Below are 26,843 nucleotides of genomic sequence, written 5' to 3'. Positions count from 1 at the left end.
CCTCTCCTGTCTCTCTGGACGCGGTCACAGTAACGCCTTATACATCTGGCATGGCGTCTCCCGCTGCCTCCGCCGCCATCCCTGAGCTTCTGCATTCAGAGTGGCAATTACGTCAGCCGCGGCCTCCGCTGTGTCCGCGTGGTCAGATGTGCATCTGTCAGCCTGGCGTCTCCGGTGGCCGGCGCCGCCATTACTGTTTTCCAGACCACATGGATTACAATCCAAACTTCCCTCCAAGTGTCTGCATGGGCGCAGCCATCTTGGATTCTGTCAGCTGATCATTCCTACCAATCTGTTGTCAGTATTATTATTTGCATAATTGCCTAGCCAATGCATTCCTTGCTGCAGGTATAAATAGGTTGTGCCTGAGCAAGGAAGGCGTCAGTGCTTTGGTTGTCAAACCTAGTTCCAGTTTGTCTCTCTCCTGTGATTGTCTTCCAGGTTCCAGCTCCTGTCTCCAGACTTCTGCTATAGAGACCCGCACCAGCATTCCATCTGCGGTGTAGCCTGACTCTCCGATCCATTCTGGACTCACCTGTTTCCAGCTACAACATCACCTGCTTCCAGCCCAGCTTCCAGCAGTGTACAGCTTCTCTTAAAGGGCCGGTGTCCTTTCTGCAGTTTACCACTCTCCACCGGTATTATTATTTCTCCGCTCTCAAATTCTACATTTCATCTATATTGCATCGCTCTCAAGCTTTATTTATTATTTAACTGGTTCCAGCCAGTATCCACTCCGTGCCAACACCTGTCTGGTTCTAAACCAGTACCCACAGCAGCATTTTATCTACAGCAGTCCAGCTTTCCCTGGAACACCAGCTGGTACGACCCTGGGCTTTCCTCATTGCTACAGTTGAGCCTGGTAAGGCCTTTACAACTTGCAGATAATAAGAACTGTCTCATACCACCAGAGCTCTGTGGCCCCTGCCACCCTGTAGTACCCAGGAACTGTATTATTATTTCTCTGCTGATTTTTATGTTTCTTTTACTGCTACTGTGATGCATGGAGTTTGTCATAAATAAATATCATTGACTTTTACTCAAGTTGTCGTGGTCACGCCTTCGGGCGGTTTCTCTTCATGTTACTTACATGTCCAGGGGTCTGATACAACCTCCCAGGTTCCGGTACATCTCAGCCCCTACAACTGAGGCTGCCTTCCGTCAGCTCAGGCCCTCAGTTGTGACAGTAAGCACTGACCTAATGAATCTAGCCGGAGACCAGGATCAAGCGGCCAGGCCGATGCAAGAACTGGCAGCCCGACTTGAACATCAGGAGGCTGCACAGGGCCACATCATCCGCTGTCTCCAGGATCTCTCTACTCGGCTGGATGGGATTCAGACAACTCTCCGTGGATCAGGCGCATCTGGGGCGTCAACCACAGTGACTCCAACTATAACCCCACCCACCTTACCCGTTTCTGCTCCACGTCTTCATCTTCCAACGCCAGCAAAATTTGACGGATCTCCAAGATTCTGCAGGGGATTTCTCAACCAGTGTGAGATTCAGTTTGAGCTACAACCTGGCAATTTTCCCAGTGACCGTACAAAAATTGCCTACATCATCTCTCTTCTCAGTGGCTCAGCCCTTGACTGGGCATCACCGTTATGGGAGAGGTCCGACACCCTGCTATCTTCTTACACTACATTCGTGTCAACATTCAGGCGCATCTTCGACGAGCCAGGCCGGGTAACTTCAGCTTCGTCTGAGATTCTCCGTTTACGCCAGGGATCACGTACTGTAGGACAATATCTTATACAGTTCCAGATCCTGGCATCCGAACTGGCATGGAACGACGAGGCCCTGTATGCTGCATTCTGGCATGGTTTATCCGAGCGTATTAAAGATGAGTTAGCTACCAGAGACTTACCCTCCAAGTTAGATGAGCTAATCTCACTTTGTACGAAAGTTGACTTACGTTTCAGAGAGAGAGCAACTGAGCGTGGAAGATCATCTGCTCCAAAATCTTCTGCTCCTCCTCCTCGCCAACTGTCACCAACTAAAGATGAACCCATGCAAATTGGCCGTTCCCGTTTAACTCCTGCTGAGCGCCGAAGACGTCTCTCCGAGTCTCTCTGTCTGTATTGTGCAGCTCCGTCTCACACTATTAATGCCTGTCCCAAACGTCCGGGAAACTCCAAATCCTAGCTCGCCAAGGAGAGGGCCGGCTAGGAGTAATGATCTCCTCTCCATCTCCTCAAGATTGTAATCTCCCAGTCTCGCTTCAAGTTGCTCAACGTTATCAGAACGTCATTGCCCTCCTGGATTCCGGAGCAGCTGGGAACTTTATTACCGAAGCCTATGTTAAACGGTGGTCCCTACCCACCGAGAGACTTCCTTCCTCCATTTCCTTAACTGCCGTGGATGGCAGTAAAATTTTTGATACAGTTATTTCTCTAAGGACTCTACCAGTTCGTCTGAGAGTGGGAGTTCTTCATTCCGAACTTATTTCTTTTTTAGTGATTCCAAGAGCCACACATCCTGTGGTCCTGGGCCTTCCATGGCTCCGTCTTCACAATCCTACAATTGATTGGATGACTACGCAAATCCTGGCATGGGGTCCCTCCTGTGCTGAGACATGTTTGTTTAAAGTGTTGCCTGTCTGTTCTTCCTCCCCCAGGTCTTCTGATGTTCCACCTCCTCCATATCAAGATTTCACGGATGTGTTCAGTAAAGCTTCTTCTGATATCCTTCCTCCTCATAGAGAATGGGACTGCCCGATTGATCTCGTTCCAGGGAAGGTTCCACCTCGAGGCCGAACTTATCCGTTGTCTCTGCCCGAGACGCATTCTATGGAGGAATACATTAAAGAGAACCTAGCAAAGGGGTTCATTCGACCTTCTTCTTCTCCAGCCGGCGCAGGCTTCTTTTTTGTAAAAAAGAAAGATGGTGGTCTGCGGCCGTGCATCGACTACAGAGGTTTGAACGACATTACCATCAAGAACCGCTATCCTTTACCCCTGATTACTGAGCTCTTTGACAGAGTTAGCGGAGCTACCATCTTTACAAAGCTGGACTTGAGAGGTGCATACAATCTCATCCGGATCCGTGAGGGTGACGAGTGGAAGACCGCATTTAACACCCGTGACGGACATTATGAGTACCTCGTCATGCCCTTCGGATTGAGCAATGCTCCAGCTGTCTTCCAGCATTTCGTCAATGAGATCTTCAGAGACATTCTATACCGTCATGTCGTGGTCTATCTAGATGATATCCTCATTTTTGCCAACAATTTAGAGGAACATCGTTTTTGGGTAAAGGAGGTTCTGTCCCGTCTCCGTGTCAATCATCTCTATTGCAAATTAGAGAAATGCGTCTTTGAAGTCAAGTCCATTCCGTTTCTAGGGTACATTGTGTCCGGTTCCGGACTAGAGATGGATCCTGAGAAACTACAAGCAATCCAGAATTGTCCGGTACCCTTAACTCTCAAAGGGGTCCAGAGGTTCTTAGGGTTCGCCAATTATTACCGAAAGTTTATACGAGACTTTTCCACCATTGTGGCGCCTATTACTGCTTTCACCAAGAAGGGTGCTAACCCGTCCAAGTGGTCTGAAGAAGCCATGCAAGCTTTTCATCTTTTAAAACAGAGGTTCATCTCTGCGCCTGTCCTGAAACAGCCTGACATCGACTCTCCTTTCATCTTAGAGGTGGATGCCTCCTCCGTTGGAGTAGGAGCGGTGTTATCTCAGAGGGCTAAAGATGGCCATTTACATCCTTGCAGTTTCTTCTCACGGAAGTTCTCCCCAGCGGAGCGCAACTATGCCATTGGCGACCAGGAGTTGCTAGCCATCAAGCTCGCTCTAGAGGAGTGGAGATATCTGTTGGAGGGAGCTTCTCATTCAATCACCATCCTTACAGACCACAAGAACCTTCTATATCTGAAAGGCGCACAATGTCTCAACCCTCGTCAGGCCAGATGGGCACTTTTCTTTTCCAGGTTCGACTTTAAAAACTCCAGTTCTGTCCGGGCTCTCAGAATCGCAAGGCCGATGCCCTTTTCCGCTCATGGGAGCAAGAAAATGAGTCAGAGTCTTCAGACAAGCATCCTATTATAAATCCGTTGGCATTCTCCACGGTAGGGATGGACTCTACGCCCCCATCAGGGAAAAGTTTTGTGAAGCCGACACTAAGGAAGAAGCTCATGCATTGGGCCCATGCTTCCCGCTTTGCCGGACATACAGGTATCCAAAAAACCCTGGAGTTTATCTCTAGGTTCTATTGGTGGCCAACTCTGAAAAAGGACGTTTTGGAGTTTATTGCATCTTGCCCAAAGTGTGCTCAACATAAAGTATCCCGCCAGTCGCCTGCGGGGCAACTGGTTCCACTATCTGTTCCCCGTCGACCATGGACCCATTTGTCGATGGATTTTATTACAGATTTGCCCATGTGCAACAATTTCAATACCATCTGGGTGGTAGTTGACCGGTTCACCAAGATGGCACACTTCATTCCTCTCACCGGTCTTCCGTCAGCTTCCAAGTTGGCTCAAGTATTCATACAAGAGATCTTCCGACTCCACGGTCTTCCAGAAGAAATTATCTCAGATCGAGGAGTTCAATTCACAGCCAAATTCTGGCGAAGTTTATGTCAAGTCCTCCAAGTCAAGCTAAAGTTTTCCACGGCTTACCATCCTCAGACCAATGGTCAAACTGAGAGGGTGAATCAGGACTTGGAGTCCTTCCTCCGCATCTATGTGTCCTCCTCTCAAGATGACTGGGTTCAATTACTTCCCTGGGCCGAGTTCTGTCATAACAACCAGTATCATTCTTCATCTTCTTCAACACCATTCTTCACCAACTTTGGATTCCACCCTAAAGTCCCTGAGTTCCAACCGCTTCTAGCAACTTCTGTTCCCGCAGTGGATATCACCTTGCATCAGTTTGCCAATATCTGGAAGAGCGTACGATCAGCTCTGCTCAAGGCATCGTTCAGGTACAAGAAGTTTGCGGATAAGAAGCGTCGAGCAGTTCCTGCTCTCAAGGTGGGTGATCGGGTATGGTTATCCACAAAGAATTTGAGGTTAAGAGTTCCCAGTATGAAGTTTGCACCTCGCTACATCGGTCCTTTTAAAATTGATCAAGTCATCAATCCTGTTGCTTACAGACTCCAGTTGCCTCCCTTCTTAAAAATACCCAGGACATTCCATGTTTCCCTGTTGAAACCGCTAATCTTGAATCGGTTTCATTCCTCACTTCCTCCAACTCCGAAAGTCCAAACTCAACGAGGCGTTGAGTATGAAGTGGCCAAGATCCTGGACTCACGTCATCGTTACGGTCAACTTCAGTATCTTATTGACTGGAAGGGTTATGGCCCTAAGGAACGTTCATGGACCAATGCTTCTGATGTCCATGCTCCTGCCTGGGTCCGGAGATTCCATTCCAAGTTTCCTCAAAAGCCAAAGAAGTGTCCTGGGGCCACTCCTAAAGGGGGGGGTGCTGTCACGATCCGGGTATCTGGACGCCATTTCTTACCTATCAGATGCCTCCTAAGGCTGGCTCAGCGCTCCAGGACCGGATCCCATCTGTTATCCTGATGTGCACATTCCCGCATCCTCTCCTGTCTCTCTGGACGCGGTTACAGTAACGCCTTATACATCTGGCATGGCGTCTCCCGCGGCCTCCGCCGTCGTCCCTGAGCTTCTGCATTCAGAGTGGCGATTACGTCAGCCGCGGCCTCCGCTGTGTCCGCGTGGTCGGATGTGCATCTGTCAGCCTGGAGTCTCCTGTCTCCGGTGGCCGGCGCCGCCATTACTGTTTTCCAGACCACATGGATTACAATCCAAACTTCCCTCCAAGTGTCTGCATGGGCGCAGCCATCTTGGATTCTGTCAGCTGATCATTCCTACCAATCTGTTGTCAGTATTATTATTTGCATAATTGCCTAGCCAATGCCTTCCTTGCTGCAGGTATAAATAGGTTGTGCCTGAGCAAGGAAGGCGTCAGTGCTTTGGTTGTCAAACCTAGTTCCAGTTTGTCTCTCTCCTGTGATTGTCTTCCAGGTTCCAGCTCCTGTCTCCAGACTTCTGCTATAGAGACCCGCACCAGCATTCCATCTGCGGTGTAGCCTGACTCTCCGATCCATTCTGGACTCACCTGTTTCCAGCTACAACATCACCTACTTCCAGCCCAGCTTCCAGCAGTGTACAGCTTCTCTTAAAGGGCCGGTGTCCTTTCTGCAGTTTACCACTCTCCACCGGTATTATTATTTCTCCGCTCTCAAATTCTACATTTCATCTATATTGCATCGCTCTCAAGCTTTATTATTTAACTGGTTCCAGCCAGTATCCACTCCGTGCCAACACCTGTCTGGTTCTAACCAGTACCCACAGCAGCATTTTATCTACAGCAGTCCAGCTTTCCCTGGAACACCAGCTGGTACGACCCTGGGCTTTCCTCATTGCTACAGTTGAGCCTGGTAAGGACTTTCCAACTTGCAGATAATAAGAACTGTCTCATACCACCAGAGCTCTGTGGCCCCTGCCACCCTGTAGTACCCAGGAACTGTATTATTATTTCTCTGCTGATTTTTATGTTTCTTTTACTGCTACTGTGATGCATGGAGTTTGTCATAAATAAATATCATTGACTTTTACTCAAGTTGTCGTGGTCACGCCTTCGGGCGGTTTCTCTTCATGTTACTTACATGTCCAGGGGTCTGATACAACCTCCCAGGTTCCGGTACATCTCAGCCCCTACAACTGAGGCTGCCTTCCGTCAGCTCAGGCCCTCAGTTGTGACAGTGCAGTGTTATTATACAGCAGGGACGCTGTCCTAGGCTATACACATGATACACTAGGTACTATATACCAATAATATCTCTCTCTATATATACTGTATATGTATAATGTGCAGTGTTATTATACAGCAGGGATACTGTCCTAGGTAATACACATGATACACTAGGGACTATATACCAATAATATCTCTCTCTATATATACTGTATATGTATAATGTGCAGTGTTATCATACAGCAGGGTCTCTGTTCTAGGTTATACACATGATACGCTAGGGACTATATACCAATAACATCTATCTCTATATATACTGTATCACATACTTGCCTACTTGACCCTCTCCATGAGGGAGAAAATGCTCTGTTCCTGGACTTTCCTGGTAATGTATGATTGCCATCACCTGTGGTGAAACACCTTTCTTATCAATTAACTAGCTCACCACAGGTGATGGCAATCATACATTACCAGGAAAGTCCAGGAACAGAGCATTTTCTCCCTCATGGAGAGGGTCAGGTAGGCAAGTATGTACTGTATATATACTGCAGCCTCGTAGTCTTGTAATACATTGCATTATCCTGCTGTACTATGGAGCTGAAGGAGTTAATGCAATCAGGGAGTGAGAGAGAGGCTCTGTGTGAGCTCAGAGTGGAGGACATGGATTAGGGGAAGGAGGGGGGAGGAGAAGCTTCCTGTGTGTGTGGAGAGAGGAGCAGGAGTGAGGACGCTGGTGCTGGGCTTGTTTTTTATTTTAGAGTGTATAACATTGGACACAACACATTTCAGTGGAGGCGGCGGGAGAGGAGGTGACGGTGACCGGCACTGAGGTGAGCGATGTTCCTGGTGTATGAGAGACGTCTGTGGGCACCATATATGGTATGTGTGACCAGCTCCCCACACGTGGGACCTAGGCCCTTATTCAGACCTGATCGCAAAAGCAAAATCTATCTCTAATGGGCAAAACCATGTGCACTGCAGGTGGGGCAGATGTAACATGTGCAGAGAGAGTTAGATTTGGATGGGTTATACTGTTTCTGTGCAGGGTAAATACTGGCTGATTTATTTTTACACTGCAATTTAGATTTCAGTTTGAACACATCCCACCCAAATCTAACTCTCTCTGCACATGTTACATCTGCCCCACCTGCACTGCACATGGTTTTGCCCATTACAGAAATATTTTGCTGTTGCAATCAGGTCTGAATTAAGCCCCTTATGCAGTAAGGATTGCTATTTCTGATAAAAAAAAGTAGTTTCTGCGATCAAATAGTTGCCGGCCAGAAATTGAGAAATAACGCCCATTGCAGAAACTGTGACTGCATCGCAATATGCAGCTGATCGCAGAACCATGCGCAATTACAGGAACATGGACGATTTTTCCTATCTGCGCCAGGTAAGGTCGGCTACAATTCTTGTGACACAAGAGGCTGGAAGTGGTCATCGCTGATGTCAGAGGCCCTCCTTAAAAACGCCTGGGCACGCCTGCGTTTTCTCACCCCCCCCCAGAAAATGGCAGGTTTCCACCCAGTAACGCCGACTTCCTGGCAGTCAAACAGCGTCTACATTATGATCACGGTGTATACGCATTTACTGTCGCTATTACGACTCGGACGTGCGCAATGCAAACACTGCTCATCCGCAGCCGTTCCATAATAAGCCGGATTGTGATTTGATAATTTTGCAATCCTTACTGAATAAGGTCCTTGGATGGAAGGTGGGCGAGTGGGGATGGGGATGACCCTGCTGTGTAATACACAGCGCTCATTATATTTATACAGGTAGCATCATATACTAGCATATATATTGTGTATATTATATATACAGATGTAGCCATGCTCATCGTTGTGTATCGCGGCAGTGATGTTGTGACAAGTGTGCCCACTGCGTACGCATGCGCACACCATGTTACCCTATGGAGCTAACACCCGCTGCAATCAGTATCACAGCGACGCGGTCACACTATGCAGCAATGCGTGGGCATGTGTGAACGCATCACGGTATAGATGAGTGTGGCTACATCTGTAGTATAGGTGTATATAGGGAGAGAAAGCTATATCTGTATCCTATCATGTGTATAACCTAGTGCAGAGTGCCTGCTGTATAATAACACTGCACATTATACATATACAGTATATATAGAGATAGATGTTATTGGTATATAGTCCCTAGCGTATCATGTGTATAACCTAGGACAGAGTCCCTGCTGTATAATAACATTGCACATTATACATATACAGTATATATAGAGAGATGTTATTGGTATATAGTCCCTAGTGTATCATGTGTATAACCTAGGACAGAGTCCCTGCTGTATAATAACACTGCACATTATACATATACAGTATATATATATATAGATAGATGTTATTGGTATATAGTCCCTAGCGTATCATGTATATAACCTAGGACAGTATCCCTCCTGTATAATAACACTGCACATTATACATATACAGTATATATATAGATAGATGTTATTGGTATATAGTCCCTAGCGTATCATGTGTATAACCTAGGACAGAGTCCCTGCTGTATAATAACACTGCACATTATACATATACAGTATATATATAGATAGATGTTATTGGTATATAGTCCCTAGCGTATCATGTGTATAACCTAGGACAGTATCCCTGCTGTATAATAACACTGCACATTATACATATACAGTATATATAGAGAGATGTTATTGGTGTATAGTCCCTAGTGTATCATGTGTATAACCTAGGACAGAGTCCCTGCTGTATAATAACACTGCATATCTCCTATATAATAGCCCAGATCTGTGACTTTGTGACTCATTTGCTAACGCTGGGCGGAGTCACAACACTGGGCGGAGTTAGTCAAATGAGTCACAGATCTGGGCAAATCTATAGGAGACTGGGAGCAGAAGCAGATGGTATGGGCATAGCACAGGCAGGGGTGCATGCCTGACAGCTTTCTTCAGACAGGAGGGACACACATGCGGCAAAAAGGGGGTGTGGCCAACGAAAGGGGGCGTGGTTTCACTGGAAACCCCCCGTTTTCGTCAGTGAGGGGGCATGCCCAGCGCTCTGTGAGCTGCTGGCATGCCCCCAGGGGCGGATTATGAGTCCAGGGGGCCCAGGGCACTTGAGCCAGGGGAGCCCTATCTCATTGCTGTGCCTGCTGTGGTTTGGGGGCGTGGCCTAATCGTGGGACGTGTGGCCACGCCCCCTTACACAAATTCCAGATATATTTTTTTTCATGGGATTTTGGCCCCTCAGCTAGGGGTAAATCCAGAGGGGGTGGTCGCTCCACCCTACACACCCGCACAGGCAGAAGAAAGCAGGGACCCTGCAACACCACAGACCTGTAGCACAATGCTTCTGCAGTTGCTGGCAGGGCGGGGGATCTTCAGAGCTGGGACAGAGCTACTCCAGCCGGGGAGGCCCCTAAAACTGTGGGGCCCACGGTACGTACCCCCTGGCCCTCCCCCCTTAATCCGGCTCTGCTGCCAGAACCCCCCCTTAATCTGTACCCCCTGATGCCCCCGCTCCACCTGTCTCCACTAAATAGACGCTGTGCACATCTATTCACCGCTGCTCTGCTAAGCAGAACAGCGAGTTCAGGAGCTTCCCAACTGCCCCCCCATCACCCCCGCGCACCGGGGGACACTGCGGGCCACGGGTGCAACAGCGGGACAGACCCCAAAAATGGTACTGTCCCGCAAAAATCGGGACAGTGTGGAGGTATGGGGGTGTGTGACGGGGAAAGCCGTACAGACAGACGGGCACCGGCTCACTGTGTGCTTGACCCTCCCTCCCCCCCCACATCAGAAAACTCAGCAGGGTCTCTCTGGCGCGGAGGAGCGTCACTTTCTGGCACACTCCACACTTCTTAGCTGCAGTTTTGTGGGGCACCTGCCACTGTACAGGTTCCGTACTGCCTCTGTTATCTCCAGCCCCGGCAACCCCACCGCTAGCTGCAGCGCTGCCACCCGCAGTGAGGTGCGCCCAGCTCCTTCACAAACTTTAGCCGGCGGGTAGCGCTGCAGAAATCCGAGCTGCTTGCAGGCTCCGGCCCCCTCCTCCCTCCAGCCGCAGCGTCTCCTGAGGGCTAACCAGTCACTCCCAGTGTCCCCTTACCACAGTGCCCGGAAGCCGCGAGGTCTGCGCCGCGTGCATCCTATGACCCCCTTCTCCCTCCAGCAGCAGCGTCTCCCAGGGGCTAACCAGTCACTCCCAGTCTCCCCTTACCACAGTGCCCGGCAGCTGCGCGAGGTCTGCGGTGTGTGACTGAGGAGTGGGGGAGGGATGCGGACGGGCAGAGGAAGCAGGAATACAGCCTAAGAGAGTCAGCCATGCCAAGTCTCCACCAGCAGCAGATCCCAACAGGTTGGAGTGGAACAGCAGCAGCCAGCAGCAGTGACTCCGGTAAGACACATCTGTCTGTCACCACTGTTCTGTCCCTAATACCAATCTCTCCCGTGCCCTGTGTTCTGTCATGTCCCTGTCACCCCTGGCCTTGCCCTGCCACCCTTACGCTGGCCCTGCCACCCTTACGCTGGCCCTGCCACCCTTACGCTGGCCCTGTCACCCTTACCCTGGCCCTGTCACCCTTACCCTGGCCCTGTCACCCCTACCCTCTCCCTGTCATTTCTGTCCTGGCCCCGTCGCCCCTGTCCTGGCCCCGTCGCCCCATACCCTCCAACTACCTTTTTGGCAGGTGCAGTACCCGCAGCACCTCCAGACCCCTCCCCAATGCACCACACCTCCGCACCTTCCCCTCCACCACATGCGGCACTCTACCCCTCCCCCACACGCTGTGCCTCCAGACCCCGTACACCACCCGCGGCCCCCACTCCCTCGCCTCTCCACCACCCACAGCACCTCTAGGCCCCCTCCACCATCCACCCCCATATATATCTCCCCCCACACCTGCCCCCCCTCCACCCACAGCACCTCTGCCCCTCCTCCACCTGCAGTGCCTCTGGACCCCTCCCCCATCTGCAGCCTCCACTCCTCTGCCCCTCCCCCATCCGCAGCACCTACCGACCCTTCCCCATCCGGACAAATCCTCCGCTTCCACCCCCTCCTCCACCCGCAGCATCTACAGACACCCTCCCCCATCCGCAGTCCCCCCCGCACCCGCTACATTCTGTACATCGTGCCCTGCAGGTGCTGTTCACGGCGTCACAAAGGGCTGCGCCTCCTTCACCATCGCACGCCCTTTCATTGTGCAATATTTAACCACTAACAAAGGAATGCGGGTGATACTCCATATAATACAAATATTGAACCCCAGAAAGGCATGCAAGGGTTAAGGGGGCGTAGCCCCTTGCGACGGTGGGAAAAGCGCCCGTAGGGCGCGATGAAGTACTTAGTGATAACCTATGAATGTTGCTGTGTAAATACTTCTGACAGGAGACATTAAGTTTAGAGTATTGGAAGTATATAGTGTTTCCCCTGGTAATCTATGAGACAGCGGACTACTGCACACATTAATATACTATGCTAATACTTATGTAGCTGCATATACTAGCAGCTCTATCCCATTACATGTAAACAGGATCAATGTGCATGTGTAAACCAGTGACGTGCGGTGAGGTTATAGGCTGGGGAGGCACTGAAAATATATATATATATATATATATATAATCAGTGCAATGCCCAGCGGCCCCTGTCTCACCTGCTGGGAGTCTGGGCCGCTGCTGCTGGCTGGGAGGGAGAGGGGAGTGCGCTGTCCTCCGCGCCGCTGCCGTCAGGACCAGTCACCGCCGGGTTCTGCCGCCCGCCAGCCACCGCCGGGTCCCAGCGCTTCCGCCCTCCAGTCACCGTCTGGTCCCGCCACTTCCGCCCCCGCATATAGGGGTGATTGGACAGCGGATCCAGCGCTGGATCCGCTGTCCAATCACAGCTGCCTCGTTGACATGGGCTTGATGTCCCTGTCAACGAGGCACTTATAGAAGTGCCGCTTACTCCACAGTTTTTAATGGGCTTTCCCAGCCCAAGTGCTTGGCCCCGCCCCCCACTTAATCCCGTTCTAATTGGCAATGGGAGGCACTGCTATTGGTGCCTCCCAAACCAATTTAGAGTACTAAAATTATTACTATAATATAAAGATGATACTTATAACACAAAATATGTGTCATAAGTATCTTCTTTCTATTATGTTAATCATTAATGACAGGGGAGGCACTGCCTCCCCTGACTGCACGTCCCTGGTGTAAACTATTGCAGAGTGAAAAATCCAACAGCTGCAGCATTTGTTATATACAATGCTGCTATGAAGTGCTGGGTAAGATTAACACAGTGCTCTCTCTGAAAATCAATGTGTAAACTGACCATTGCACATACTAATATACCACACTAATACCTATTTCTCTAACGTCCTAGTGGATGCTGGGAACTCCGTAAGGACCATGGGGAATAGACGGGCTCCGCAGGAGACTGGGCACTCTAAAGAAAGATTAGGTACTATCTGGTGTGCACTGGCTCCTCCCTCTATGCTCCTCCTCCAGACCTCAGTTAGAATATATGCCCGGCCAGAGCTGGGTGCTCCTAGTGGACTCTCCTGAGCTTACTGGTAAAGAAAGTATGTTGTTAGGTTTTTTATTTTCAGAGAGCTTCTGCTGGCAACAGACTCATTGCTATGTGGGACTGAGGAGAGAGAAGCAAACCTACTAACTGTGGCTAGGTTGCGCTTCTTAGGCTACTGGACACCATTAGCTCCAGAGGGATCGAACACAGGACCCTAACCTTGATCGTCCGTTCCCGGAGCCGCGCCGCCGCCCCCCTCGCAGAGCCAGAAGTACAGAAGAAAGAAGACTTTGAAATTGGTGGCAGTAGACTCCTGTCTTCACTAAAGGTAGCGCACAGCACTGCAGCTGTGCTCCATTGCTCCCACAGCACACCGCACACTCCGGTCACTGTAGGGTGCAGGGCGCAGGGGGGGGCGCCCTGGGCAGCAATAAATTACCTTTTGGCAAGAATTAGACATATATACAGTCTGGGACTGTATATATGCCCGAGCCCCCGCCATATTTTACACAGGAAAGCGGGACAGAAGCCCGCCGCTGAGGGGGCGGGCCTTCTTCCTCAGCACACCAGCGCCATTTTCTCTTCACAGCTCCGCTGGAAGGACGCTCCCCAGGCTCTCCCCTGCAGTATACAGGTGCATTGGATAAAAAGGAGAGGGGGGGGCACATAAATTTAGGCGCATACATATATAATATAAAAACGGCAGCTACCGGATAAACAACAGTACTGTGTAATTCCTGGGTTATATAGCGCTGGGGTGTGTGCTGGCATACTCTCTCTCTGTCTCCCCAAACAGCCTTTGGTGGGGTCCTGTCCTCAGTCTGAGCATTCCCTGTGTGTGGGCAGTGTGTCGGTACGCCTGTGTCGACATGTTTGATGAGGAAGGATACGTGGAGGCAGAGCGAGGGCAAACAGATGTGGTGTCGCCCCCGACGGTGCCGACACCGGATTGGATGAATATGTGGAAGGTGTTAAATGATAATGTAAGCTCCTTACATAACAGATTGGATACAGCTGTAGCCTTGGGACAGTCGGGGTCTACACCCATGCCTGCTCCCACAGCGCAGAGGCCGTCAGGGTCTCAAAAGCGCCCAATATCCCAGTTAGTTGACACAGATGTCGACACGGACTCTGATTCCAGTGTCGACGACGATGAGGCAAAATTGCAGCCTAAAATGACTAAGGCTATCCGCTACATGATTGTGGCAATGAAGGCTGTATTACACATTTCTGAGGAAAATCCTGTCCCTGACAAAAGGATTTATATGTATGGGGAGAAAAAGCAAGAAGTGACTTTTTTCCCCGTCACATGAATTGAATGAATTATGTGAAAAAGCGTGGGATTCCCCAGATAGGAAGAAAGTGATTTCCAAAAGATTGCTGATGGCGTATCCTTTCCCGCCAACGGACAGGTTACGCTGGGAATCCTCGCCCAGGGTAGACAAAGTGTTGACGCGCTTGTCTAAAAGGGTGGCCCTGCCGTCTCAGGATACGGCTATCCTTAAGGATCCTGCAGTTAGAAAGCAGGAAGCTATCCTGAAGTCTGTTTACTCACATTCCGGTACACTGCTGAGGCCTGCCATTGCTTCGGCGTGGATGTGTAGTGCGGTAGCGGCATGGACGGATACTCTGTCTGAGGAGATAGATACCCTGGACAGAGACTCTGTTTTGCTGACCCTGGCACATATCAAGGACGCGGTCCTATATATGCGGGATGCCCAGAGGGATATTTGCCTGCTGGGTTCTAGAGTAAATTCAATGTCCATCTCTGCCAGAAGGGTCTTATGGACTCGGCAATGGACAGGGGATGCCGACTCAAAAAAGCACATGGAGGTTTTACCTTATAAGGGTGAGGAATTGTTTGGGGACGGTCTCTCGGACCTAGTTTCCACAGCTACGGCTGGGAAGTCAAATTTCTTGCCTTATGTACCTCCACAACCTAAGAAAGCACCGTATTACCAAATGCAGTCCTTTCGCTCGCAAAAGAGCAAGAAAGTCAGAGGGGCATCCTTTCTTGCCAGAGGCAGGGGTAGAGGAAAAAAGCTGCACCACGCAGCCAGTTCCCAGGAACAAAAGTCCTCCCCGGCTTCCACTAAATCCACCGTATGACGCTGGGGCTCCACAGGGTGAGCCAGGAGCGGTGGGGGCGCGTCTCCGAAATTTCAGCAACCAGTGGGTGCGCTCACTGGTAGATCCTTGGGCTATTCAAATTGTATCTCAGGGATACAAGCTGGAATTTGAAGTGACCCCCCCCCCCCCTCACCGTTACCTAAAATCGGCCTTGCCAGCTTCCCCCATGGAAAGGGAGGTAGTGCTGGCGGCAATTCACAAACTTTTTCTCCAGCAGGTGGTGGTAGAGGTTCCCCCCCCTTCAAAGGGGAAGGGGCTACTATTCCACTTTGTTCGTGGTACCGAAACCGGACGGTTCGGTCAGACCCATTCTGAATTTAAAATCCCTGAACATCTATCTGAAGAAATTCAAATTCAATATGGAATCGCTCAGAGCTGTCATTGCAAGCTTAGAAGAGGGAGATTTTATGGTATCTCTGGACATCAAGGATGCTTACTTGCATGTCCCCATTTATCCGCCTCATCAGGAGTACCTCAGGTTTGTGGTACAGGACTGTCATTACCAATTCCAGACGTTGCCGTTTGGCCTGTCCACGGCACCGAGAATTTTTACCAAGGTGATGGCAGAGATGATGGTGCTCCTTCGGAAGCATGGGGTCAAAATTATCCCATACTTGGACGATCTCCTCATAAAGGCGAGGTCCAGGGAGCAGTTGCTGATCACCGTAGCACACTCTCAGGAAGTGTTGCGTCGACACGGTTGGATTCTAAACATCCCAAAGTCGCAGCTGATTCCAACGACGCGTCTGCCCTTCCCGGGCATGATTCTGGACACAGTCCAGATGAAGGTGTTTCTCCTGGAGGAGAAGGCACAGGAGCTCGTGACTCTGGTCAGAGACCTCCTAAAACCGAAACAGGTATCGGTGCATCACTACACGCGTGTCCTGGGAAAGATGGTGGCCTCATACGAAGCCATTCCATTTGGCAGATTCCATGCGAGGATCTTTCAGTGGGATCTGCTGGACGAGTGGTCCGGGTCGCATCTTTAGATGCATCGTCTGATCATCCTGTCCTCCAGGGCCAGGGTGTCTCTTCTGTGGTGGCTTCAAAGTGCCCACCTCCTCGAGGGCCGCAGGTTCGGCATACAGGACTGGGTCCTGGTGACCACGGATGCAAGCCTCCGCGGATGGGGGGCAGTCATTCAGGGAAGAAACTTCCAAGGGTTGTGGTCAAGTCAGGAGACTTGTCTGCACATAAATCTGCTGGAACTAAGAGCCATACACAACACCCTGAGTCAAGCGGAGCCTCTGCTTCGAGACCAACCAGTGCTGATTCAGTCAGACAACATCACGGCGGTCGCCCATGTAAACCGCCAGGGCGGCACATGAAGCAGGATGGCAATGGCGGAAGCCACAAAGATTCTTCGTTGGGCGGAGAATCACGTGCTAGCACTGTCAGCAGTGTTCATTCTGGGAGTGGACAACTGGGAAGCAGACTTCCTCAGCAGACACGACCTCCACACGGGAGAGTGGGGACTTCATCAGGAAGTCTTCACGCAGATCGCAGATCGATGGGAACTGCCACAGGTGGACATGATGGCGTCCCACCTCGACAAAAAGCTAAAAATATATTGCGCCAGTTCAAGAGACCCTCAGGCGTTAGCTGTGGACACACTAACAACACCGTGGGTGTTTCAGTCGGTCTATGTGTTTCCTCCTCTTCCTCTCATACCAAAGGTACTGAGAATAGTAAGAAAAAGTGGAGTAAGAACAATAGTCATTGTTCCAGATTGGCCAAGAAGGCCTTGGTACCCAGAACTACTAGAGATGATCACAGAGGACCCCTGGCCTCTGCCTCTCAGACAGGACCTGTTGCAACAAGGGCCCTGTCTGTTCGAAGACTTAACGCGGCTGCGTTTGACGGCATGGCGGTTGAACGGCGGATCCTAGCGGAAAAGGGCATTCCGGATGAAGTTATTCTTAATCTGATAAAGGCTAGGAAGGACGTGACAGCTAAACATTATCACCGTATATGGCGAAAATATGTTGCTTGGTGTGAGGCCAGGAAGGCCCCTACAGAGGAATTCCAGCTGGGTCGATTCCTGCACTTCCTACAGTCAGGGGTGACTTTGTGCCTAAAATTAGGGTCCATAAAGGTCCAGATTTCGGCCCTATCCATTTTCTTTCAAAAGGAACTGGCTTCACTGCCTGAGGTTCAGACGTTTGTTAAGGGAGTGCTGCATATTCAGCCTCCTTTTGTGCCACCAGTGGCACCATGAGATCTTCATGTGGTGTTGGATTTCCTGAAATCCCACTGGTTTGAGCCACTTAAGACAGTGGACCTAAAGTATCTCACGTGGAAAGTGGTCATGTTGTTGGCCTTAGCATCGGCTAGGCTTGTGTCAGAATTGGCGGCTTTGTTGTGTAAAAGCCCCTATCTGATCTTCCATATGGACAGAGCAGAAATGCGGACTCGTCCACAATTTCTGCCAAAGGTGGTGTCATCTTTTCATTTAAACCAACCTATGGTGGTGCCTGCGGCTACTCGTGACTTGGAAGACTCCAAGTTGCTGGACGTAGTCCGGGCTTTGAAGATTTATGTCACCAGAACAGCTGGAGTTAAGAAGACGGACTCACTGTTTATCCTGTATGCATCCAACAAGCTGGGTGCTCCTGCTTCAAAGCAAACTATTGCTCGCTGGATCTGTAACACGATTCAGCAGGCTCATTTTGCGACTGGATTGCCACATCCAAAATCAGTGAAAGCCCATTCCACAAGGAAGGTGGGCTCTTCTTGGGCGGCTGCCTGAGGGGTCTCGGGTTTACAGCTTTGCCGAGCTGCTACTTGGTCGGGCTCAAACACATTTGCAAAATTCTATAAGTTTGATACCCTGGCTGAGGAGGACCTTGTGTTTGCCCATTCGGTGCAGCAGAGTCATCCGCACTCTCCCGCCGGTTTGGGAGCTTTTGTATAATCCCCATGGCCCTTACGGAGTTCCCAGCATCCACTAGGACGTTAGAGAAAATAAGAATTTACTCACCGGTAATTCTATTTCTCGTAGTCCGTAGTGGATGCTGGGCGCCCGTCCCAAGTGCGGACTTTCTGCAATACATGTATATAGTTATTGCTTAATAAAGGGTTATTGTTATGAGCCATCCATTGCGTGATGCTCGGTTGTTGTTCATACTGTTAACTGGGTAAAAAGTTATCACTAGTTGTACGGTGTGATTGGTGTGGCTGGTATGAGTCTTACCCTGGATTCCAAAATCCTTTCCTTGTAATGTCGGCTCTTCTGGGCACAGTTTCCCTAACGGAGGTCTGGAGGAGGGGCATAGAGGGAGGAGCCAGTGCACACCAGATAGTACCTAATCTTTCTTTAGAGTGCACAGTCTCCTGCGGAGCCCGTCTATTACCCCATGGTCCTTACAGAGTCCCCAGCATCCACTACGGACTACGAGAAATAGAATTACGTCCTAGAGGATGCTGGGGACTCCGTAAGGACCATGGGGTATAGACGGGCTTCGCAGGAAATAGGGCACCTAAAAAGAACTTTGACTATGGGTGTGCATTGGCTCCTCCCTCTATGCCCCTCCTCCAGACCTCAGTTAGATCTTGTGCCCAGAGGAGAAACGGTACAATGCAGAGAGCTCTCCAGAGTTTTCGGTTTTAAAGAATTTTGTTAAGTTTTTTATTTTCAGGGAGTCCTGTTGGCAACAGGCTCCCTGCATTGTGGGACTGAGGAGAGAGAAACAGAGCTGGCTTGTCAAGTTGGGCACTGTTTCTAAGGCTACTGAACACCATTAGCTTCAGAGGGAGTCGGAACACAGGTCTCACCTGGCGTTGTTCCCGGAGCCGCGCCGCCGTCCTCCTCACAGATGCCGAAGATAGAAGCCAGGTGAGTATGAGAAGGCAAGAAGACATCAGGCGGCAGAAGACATCAGATCTTCATGAGGTAAGCGCTGCGCACCATTGCTCCCAGTATATTGCTGCCCAGGGCGCAGGGGTGGGGGCGCCCTGGGCAGCAATATTCCTCATTTTTTGGCAATATAAGCAGGATTAGGCGGTGGCACAGTAAATCCACAAATCCCCCGCCATTTTTTATATAAGTTACGGGGACCGAAGCCCGCCATCGGGTGGGCGGGGCTTGATCCTCAACACTAACCAGCGCCATTTTCTCAACAGAAACTGCATGAGGAAAAGCTGGCTCCATGATCTCTCCCCTGCTGAACCATCACAGGCTGGAAAAAAGAGGATGGGGGCACTTTGGAATGCAGTGAGTGGAAATTAAGGCTATATTTAAAAAAAAAACGCTATCTGGTATATATATATATATATTCCAGTGTTTTTAAGCGTTGGTGTGTGCTGGCATACTCTCTCTCTGTCTCTCCTAAGGGCCTGGTTGGGGTTTTGTCCCCTTATAGGTTAATCCGTGTGTGTGTGGGGTGTCGGTACGTGTGTGTCGACATGTCTGAGGCGGAAGGCTTCTCCAAGGAGGTGGTGGAGCAAATGAGTGGTGTGTCCCCGTCGGATGTGCCGACTCAGGATTGGATGGACATGTGGCATATGTTAAATGCAAGTGTGGCATCTTTACATAAAAGGCTTGATAAGGCTGAATTAGGGGGGACATAAGGGGTCAATCCTCGGATTGGTCCGACTCACAGGGCCCGTCGGGGTCTCAAAAGCGTCCCTTAACACAAAACACGGATTCTGATTCCAGTGTCGACTATGACGAAGTAAAATTGCACCCTAGGGTGACTAAGACCATTCAGTGTATGATTGTGGCAATAAGGGATGTGTTGCATATTGAGGATGAACCCTCGGTCCCCGACACAAGGGTACACATGTTTAAGGAAAAGAAACAGATTATTAATATTCCCACATCTCATGAATTAAATGCTTTCTTTGGAAAAGCTTGGGAGACTCCGGAAAAGAGACCGCAGATCCCCAAAATAATTTATATGGCGTACCCCTTCCCTAAGCAGGACAGGGAGATTTGGGAATCATCCCCCACTGTGGACAAGGCCCTAACGCGCTTGTCTAAGAAAGTGACGCTACCGTCTCCTGACACAGCGGCCCTTAAGGACCCTGCAGATCGCAGGCAAGAAACTACCTTAAAGGGTATTTATTCTCATACGGGGGCTGTGGTAAGACCGACAATTGCGTCGGCATGGGTGTGTAGCGCAATTGCAGCTTGGACAGATGAGCTGACAGATCAATTTGATAATATGGATAAGGATACTATATTCTTAACTCTAGCCCATATTAAAGACGCAGTCTTATTTATGAGGGATGCTCAAAGGGACATTGGATTGCTGGGTTCCAGGGCCAATGCCACGTCTATCTCAGCGAGAAGATCCTTATTGACTCGCCAATGGACGGTTGATGCGGATTCCAAAAAACATATGGAAGTACTACCCTATAAGGGTGATGTATTGTTTGGGGATGGGCTGACGGACCTGGTTTCCACAGCTACAGCAGGTAAATCAAATTTTTTACCATATATTCCCCAACAGCAAAAGAAGGTAACACCTTTTTAGATGCAGTTGATAAAGCCTAATATTTATCTTACTTAAAACCCTTTAAAAGGTCAAATAACACAGTACGCTATTGGCGTATGGAATACCGTAAGGGTACGCACGTTGCGTAACAATCGCTTAGCCGTAGTCGAGACGCTCGAGCGTCACGTTCGCTCACGGCCAAGAGATCACAGGCAGGCACGCTATAGGCTGCCGACTAACGTAATGATACGCTATTAGCGTAGCGGACGCTCGGGACCACGAGGAGATCACAAGCGGCGCTGACGCTCACAGTGTTAAACCTTTGTAACTATACCATAAAACAATGTACTTATAATGTAAATCCTTGTGCAGTGATAAGGTGTAAATGCAACACAGTGTACCCTTGTTAACTTGAAAGCTGTACGAGCGTCTCCGACGCTCTGAGAATACTTAGAAATATAATGAATACACAGATACCGGTCTTAGGTTCTAGCACCTTATATGAACGTTCTATTTGCAAAAGAATAATACAATACAAGTCATACACTACCAAAATAACATAGATCACCTAACCGAATAACTACAAATAAAATACAATAGCAGTACAATAACACTTAAGAGAAAAGAGAGAGAAAGAGGAGAGGAGAGAGAGAGATATGGCTCACAATAACAATAAAGGCAATATGGTTGCGGAGAAACTTACGCACAAAGGAAACAATCGCATGCGCCTCTGGATATCCAGCTCCCGATTATCAGTGGTGAGAACCGTTGAAGAGAATAGTAGAATGGGAGCTGGATCAGATCGGCTTGTCTATATATATGCTACACACAATACAGTACAATGGTCCCTACAATCTCATTGTTCATTGGACACAGGAATTCGTCTTCGCATTATAACAAAAGGTCATAGGTTGGTTCATACAGGTGGGCTGTGACTGCTCAGGTGGGTGGGAAACTAGGTTTCCCGCCGCATGGATAATAAAGTGCAAATAATAGTAAAAGTCCATAAACTTCTTATGTCCATAACTATTCGCACGAGCGATTAATCCGCTTCAAACCAACACCGGAATATTGCTAATTAAATACTCTTCCGATGGATACTAAACACCACTGTGTAACCCCTGTCTGACCCTTCGTATCAAACAAAGAGGGATCTCTTTGTCTATGAACATGCTACATTAACTAAACTTTCAGATTCTATCAAAGGGACCATAATCTACAAAATACATTATATGGTAAAAATATGCAACGATTGAGTCGCACGCTAGACGCGCATAAACTCTACCGTAAATGCGCATACCGTGCAGGTGCACACAAAGGCGAGTATGCGCACGCACGGCGGAGCTCGTGAACGTGCAGCGGGGACACGCATGAGGTGCAAATATGGCAACGTGTGGAGTGATATTTTTCTGACTTTGACAGTCCACCCTTTGGCAGTCAACAATAACTGCCACTTCCTAAAACATTTCAAAAAGAGAAAAATATATGTCATGTGTAAATACATTTCCATGGTCGGGTAGGGGAGGAGAGAAGAAGGTGTGAAAAGGGTATGACCTAGTGAGATAGCAGAAGCATGTGTGTATGAATCCATGTTTGGGGGGTCATGTATCATACGTGTTTTAAATCAAGCTTCGAGGTATTGCGAAGTATACATTTGAATTCCTTCTTATCCCGTATTAAGGGTCTGTGGATGGGCTGTCAAACTTTACCGAGCTCTTTTCGGCTTTTAGTTGCAACAAAATGGGGGAGCACACTTTAGTTGATGATACATGAATGGGGGAATATGTGATTGCTGATATCAGTGCCTGTATTCCCTATCGACTATGTGTGTCATTACCTGAAGGTTGTAGAGGTGAAGATAAGAAACAATTATGGTAAATGCAGTGGTATTCTATGTGAGGTTAATAAACATTTGTCGATTGACGTCTTGTCTGGTGTCTTGTCTCGATGTACATGTTGTCTGTAGTCTCCTTTGGGCTTTTGCTATTAACGGTATGCAAAAAGCTTTGTCAATGTCCATAGACTTACAAAAAATGTTGGGCTAGTGTAAGTTAAAATTTCTAGGGAAATGGGGGGTCTATGGCATAGTCCATCTGTTGTCTGTATATAAGGTCGTCAAATTCCTCTTCCAAGCGGATCTTTTTACCTTGTAGAAAAACAAAGGAGAAACGGGTGAAAGAAAACGGACCGTAGAATCACATTTTCATCACATCATTGTCTCTATCGTTGGGTCATAAATCAAATCCATTGGAATTACAATTTCCTCACTCCTTAGACTCATTACCCTAGTACTTCGTTTACACTTCGTTAAAGCTTGACCGCATCGAAATATCAAGCTAATCGATATGACAACACCCAGGATACATAGAAGAAACTTCCCTACATCCATTATAACTCCTTGAGCCCATTCTCCTAAACCAGAGAACCAATTTCGCGGGTTCAACCATGACACCCAACCGGTCAGCTCATTACCCACAGCAGCAAGGGTGAGATTGTGTCTCCTGCGGAATTCCCACTTTAATTGGAGAATATAGTCCATCTTTTGGTCTATGACCTCGACCGGGTCCTCGGTACTATTCGTAATATAAGTGCAGCATATCACTCCGTAGTGCGTTGCCAGTGTGACACAATATCCACCTGTCACTGCCGTGAGATAATTAAGAACCATCCTATGCTGAACCATTTCTGTTTTATAAGCTTGGAGCTCCCTTCCAGTATACCTAAAAGTGTCGTCATACATTTCAGTGATATTGTCTAATAAATTTGCAAGCGCAGATATATATCTATAATTCAGCACTCCTCTAGCGGTGCGAGTGAAGTCTAACGCGAGTAGAACCTGAATCCCGGTGGATTCATGGATCAGATCAGAGGCCGGATGCTCTGTCCTTTCTGTCAGTTGCCTTTTAACTACGTGCTCGTAATGAGTGTGAGTATAAGGAGCTTGGGCACCACGGTGAATATCTTTCATTTTGGTTTGTGATACAGTCATTACCTCAGGCAGTACTTTTCCAATATAACATAATCCTTCAGAGTTTGGGGCAAGCCACTTATACGCCTTCCTCCCGCATATGAAATATGCATCATCGGGGAGAACATATGGGACGGAGTAGTACATAACCATATTACACATCTTCCATGTGAAAATCTCCTAACCCTAATTCTCCCATCTGTCTAGTACACGTATCCGTTTGTATGATATGTGCACAGTATCCTGGTGATACCTCTCCAACTCTCATGATCTTACTTCCTAGGGTATACCTATATCGGAAAGATTTTTCCCTACCGGCTATGTGGCGTATGAGCTCTGTATCTGTAGGCATTCAATCTGCTCTATATGAAAAGGTCATGGTTTGGTTACTCCATGACACTTCCCAATTTCCCAGCTTTTGGGGATTGGAAATATTAAAACATATTAGGGATCTATCCACATGATATTGGTGGAGCTTCAAACTAGGAGGACTGGAGATATTAAACCTCCTGTCCACCGGTCTCCCACCCTTTAGCTCAAGTACCTCCCCTACCGTTAAAGGGAATGGTACTAATCCTGATTTGCTATGGCCTTGAGGTACTTGAGAGCATACCCAACAATCTGTCTGATTTAACACATTACCCACTAAGGAGTGATAGTCACTCAATGGATGCCGGTCCATGTGGATATTAAAACTGGACTGACATTTCTTGATGCACCCATCCTCAACTACATTGTCACAGAGTCTACAGATACAGTTTTCTTCAGCTAACAATCCTTCACAGTTCCTTCTATTGTCAATGCTATTGGATCGTTTTCTGATACTCGCCTTTACTTGTTGGTTAAGTTGCTCTTGGAAAACTACGCCTCCATCTTTATCATCAGAACCCATTCCAGAACCTCTCTCGACCTCCATGGTACTCTCGCCGGAACAGACTGCTCTGGTCAACATCATGGTCAACAGGAAAATCCGGATCACAGTCTCTTGGGGCAAGTCCATCTTATAGGAGGAAACGGAGAAGAATGAGAAGGGGGAAAAAAAATAATTGAGGGTGATGGGATGGGAAGTGGAGAAAACAATAAAAGGGAACAGGGAATCGACAACTGCTTCCGATCTTATATTTTTCAATGCTCAGGTGCCATCTCAGTCCTCCTGGAACAGACACTCCAGTGATACAACTTCCTCTACCGTCTGTTCTTTATCACGGGACCTCTCCGGATCAGCAACCTTCTTACAATGGGACGAATGAACCCAAGTCTCTCTCTCGGCAACCTTCAATGCTGTCGTGCTAATCAATAAGACTTGGTATGGTCCTTCCCATCTGTCAATAAGGCAACCTGAGCGTAGAAAATTCCGTATCATTACATAATCCCCAGGTTCAATGTCATGACAATTGCTATCTGGTAAATCAGGAATCACCAACTTCAAATTATCATTTTGATTCTTTAGCTGTTTACTCATGTTAACCAGGTATTTTACAGTCACTTCATTGTTACACTTCAAATCATCCTGAGGGTTAATCATAACATGCGGTTGTCGACCAAACAAGATTTCAAAGGGGGACAGAATAATAGGGGACCTGGGAGTGGTTCTGATGCTGTATAGTACAATGGGTAAAGCTTCTGGCCAGGTCAATCCCGTTTCTGCCATAACTTTGCTCAGTTTATTTTTAATAGTGCTGTTCACTCTTTCGACCTTCGCACTCGCCTGGGGGCGATACGGAGTGTGCAGCTTACTATCAATTCCCATCAACTTACACATTCCTTGAAAGACATCACCTGTAAAATGGGTACCCCTATCACTTTCAATTATTCTAGGGATACCATATCTACACACAAATTCCTGCACAATTTTCTTAGCAGTAAACATAGCGGTATTTGTGGCCGCAGGAAATGCTTCGACCCAATTTGAGAATACATCTATACAAACAAGTACATATTTAAAATTTCGACAAGGGGGTAATTGAATAAAGTCAATCTGTATTACCTGAAAAGGGCCGCCTGTAGGTGGGATATGAGATGGTTCTGTTGGTATTGCCTTTCCGATATTCTTCCTCAAGCAGGTAAGGCATGACATTGCTCTCTTACCTGCATGGGATGAAAATCCTGGGGCGCACCAATATGCTCTTACCAACTTGCACATTCCTTCCTTGCCCAGATGAGTCAGCCCGTGTGCTGCTTCAGCTAAACATGGAAGATGTGCTCTGGGGGCCACTGGTTTACCCTGTCCATCTGTCCAGAGTCCTGAGGACTCCTGGCCATATCCTTTTGCCTTCCAGACTGCCTTTTCCTGTGTGGAACACAAATTTTACATTTCACACAACTTCTGTGTGTTGATGGTATTAAATACCATCAGTTGTGTGGTGTCTGTCTGTCTGGGGGTACCAGCTGCTAACTTAGCAGCTTCGTCTGCTCGGCTGTTACCAAGTAATACTGGGTCCTGGCTATATGTCTGTGCTTTACACTTGATAACAGCCACTCTGTCGGGTTCCTGTATCGCTGTTAGAAGCCTTTTGATGTGAGCTGCATGCGCTATCGGTGTACCAGCTGCCGTCATGAAATTTCTGAGGCGCCATCGGGCTCCGAAATCATGGACTACCCCGAAGGCGTATCTAGAATCGGTGTAGATATTGGCTAACTTGCCCTTAGCCAATTCACATGCTCTGGTTAGGGCAACCAGTTCAGCAACCTGGTCTGAGTGAGGTGGACCTAGCGGTTCTGCTTCTATGGTGCCTTGGTCATCTACGACTGCGTATCCAGTACACAAGTCTCCCGAGTCCGTCTGTCTGTGACAACTACCATCAGTGTAGAAAGTAAAATCTACATCTTCCAGTGGGTTGTCACTGATGTCAGGCCTCGCCGTGAAATTTTGGGTCAAATATTCCATACAATCATGTGTGTCATTGTCCTTACTAAATCCTCCTTCACCATCACTCTCATCCTCCCCCCTTTGTGCCTGTCCAGGCACACCTGGGAGATATGTTGCAGGATTTAATGCACTGCATCTCCTTATGGTGATGTTTACGGGGGCCATTAATGCCAATTCCCATCTTGTAAACCGCGCTGATGAGACGTGCCTGG

The 26,843-nt window shown here is 48.5% G+C and overlaps 1 protein-coding gene across 1 annotated transcript in view; it reads left to right on the top strand.

Annotated features, from left to right (window-relative positions):
• Positions 1–7,412: 7,412 nt before the first annotated feature.
• LOC134936092 (zinc finger protein 271-like) overlaps positions 7,413–26,843 on the top strand; it is a 223,794-nt gene continuing 204,363 nt past the window's right edge. The window contains exon 1 of the mRNA XM_063931006.1: positions 7,413–7,556. The gene's annotated coding sequence lies outside the window, so the exon portion shown is untranslated. The remainder of the gene's footprint in view (positions 7,557–26,843) is intronic.

This window comes from Pseudophryne corroboree, chromosome 6, assembly GCF_028390025.1.
Source record: "Pseudophryne corroboree isolate aPseCor3 chromosome 6, aPseCor3.hap2, whole genome shotgun sequence".
Taxonomy (NCBI): Eukaryota; Metazoa; Chordata; class Amphibia; order Anura; family Myobatrachidae; genus Pseudophryne; species Pseudophryne corroboree.
This window is presented reverse-complemented; position numbering and strand designations above follow the sequence as displayed.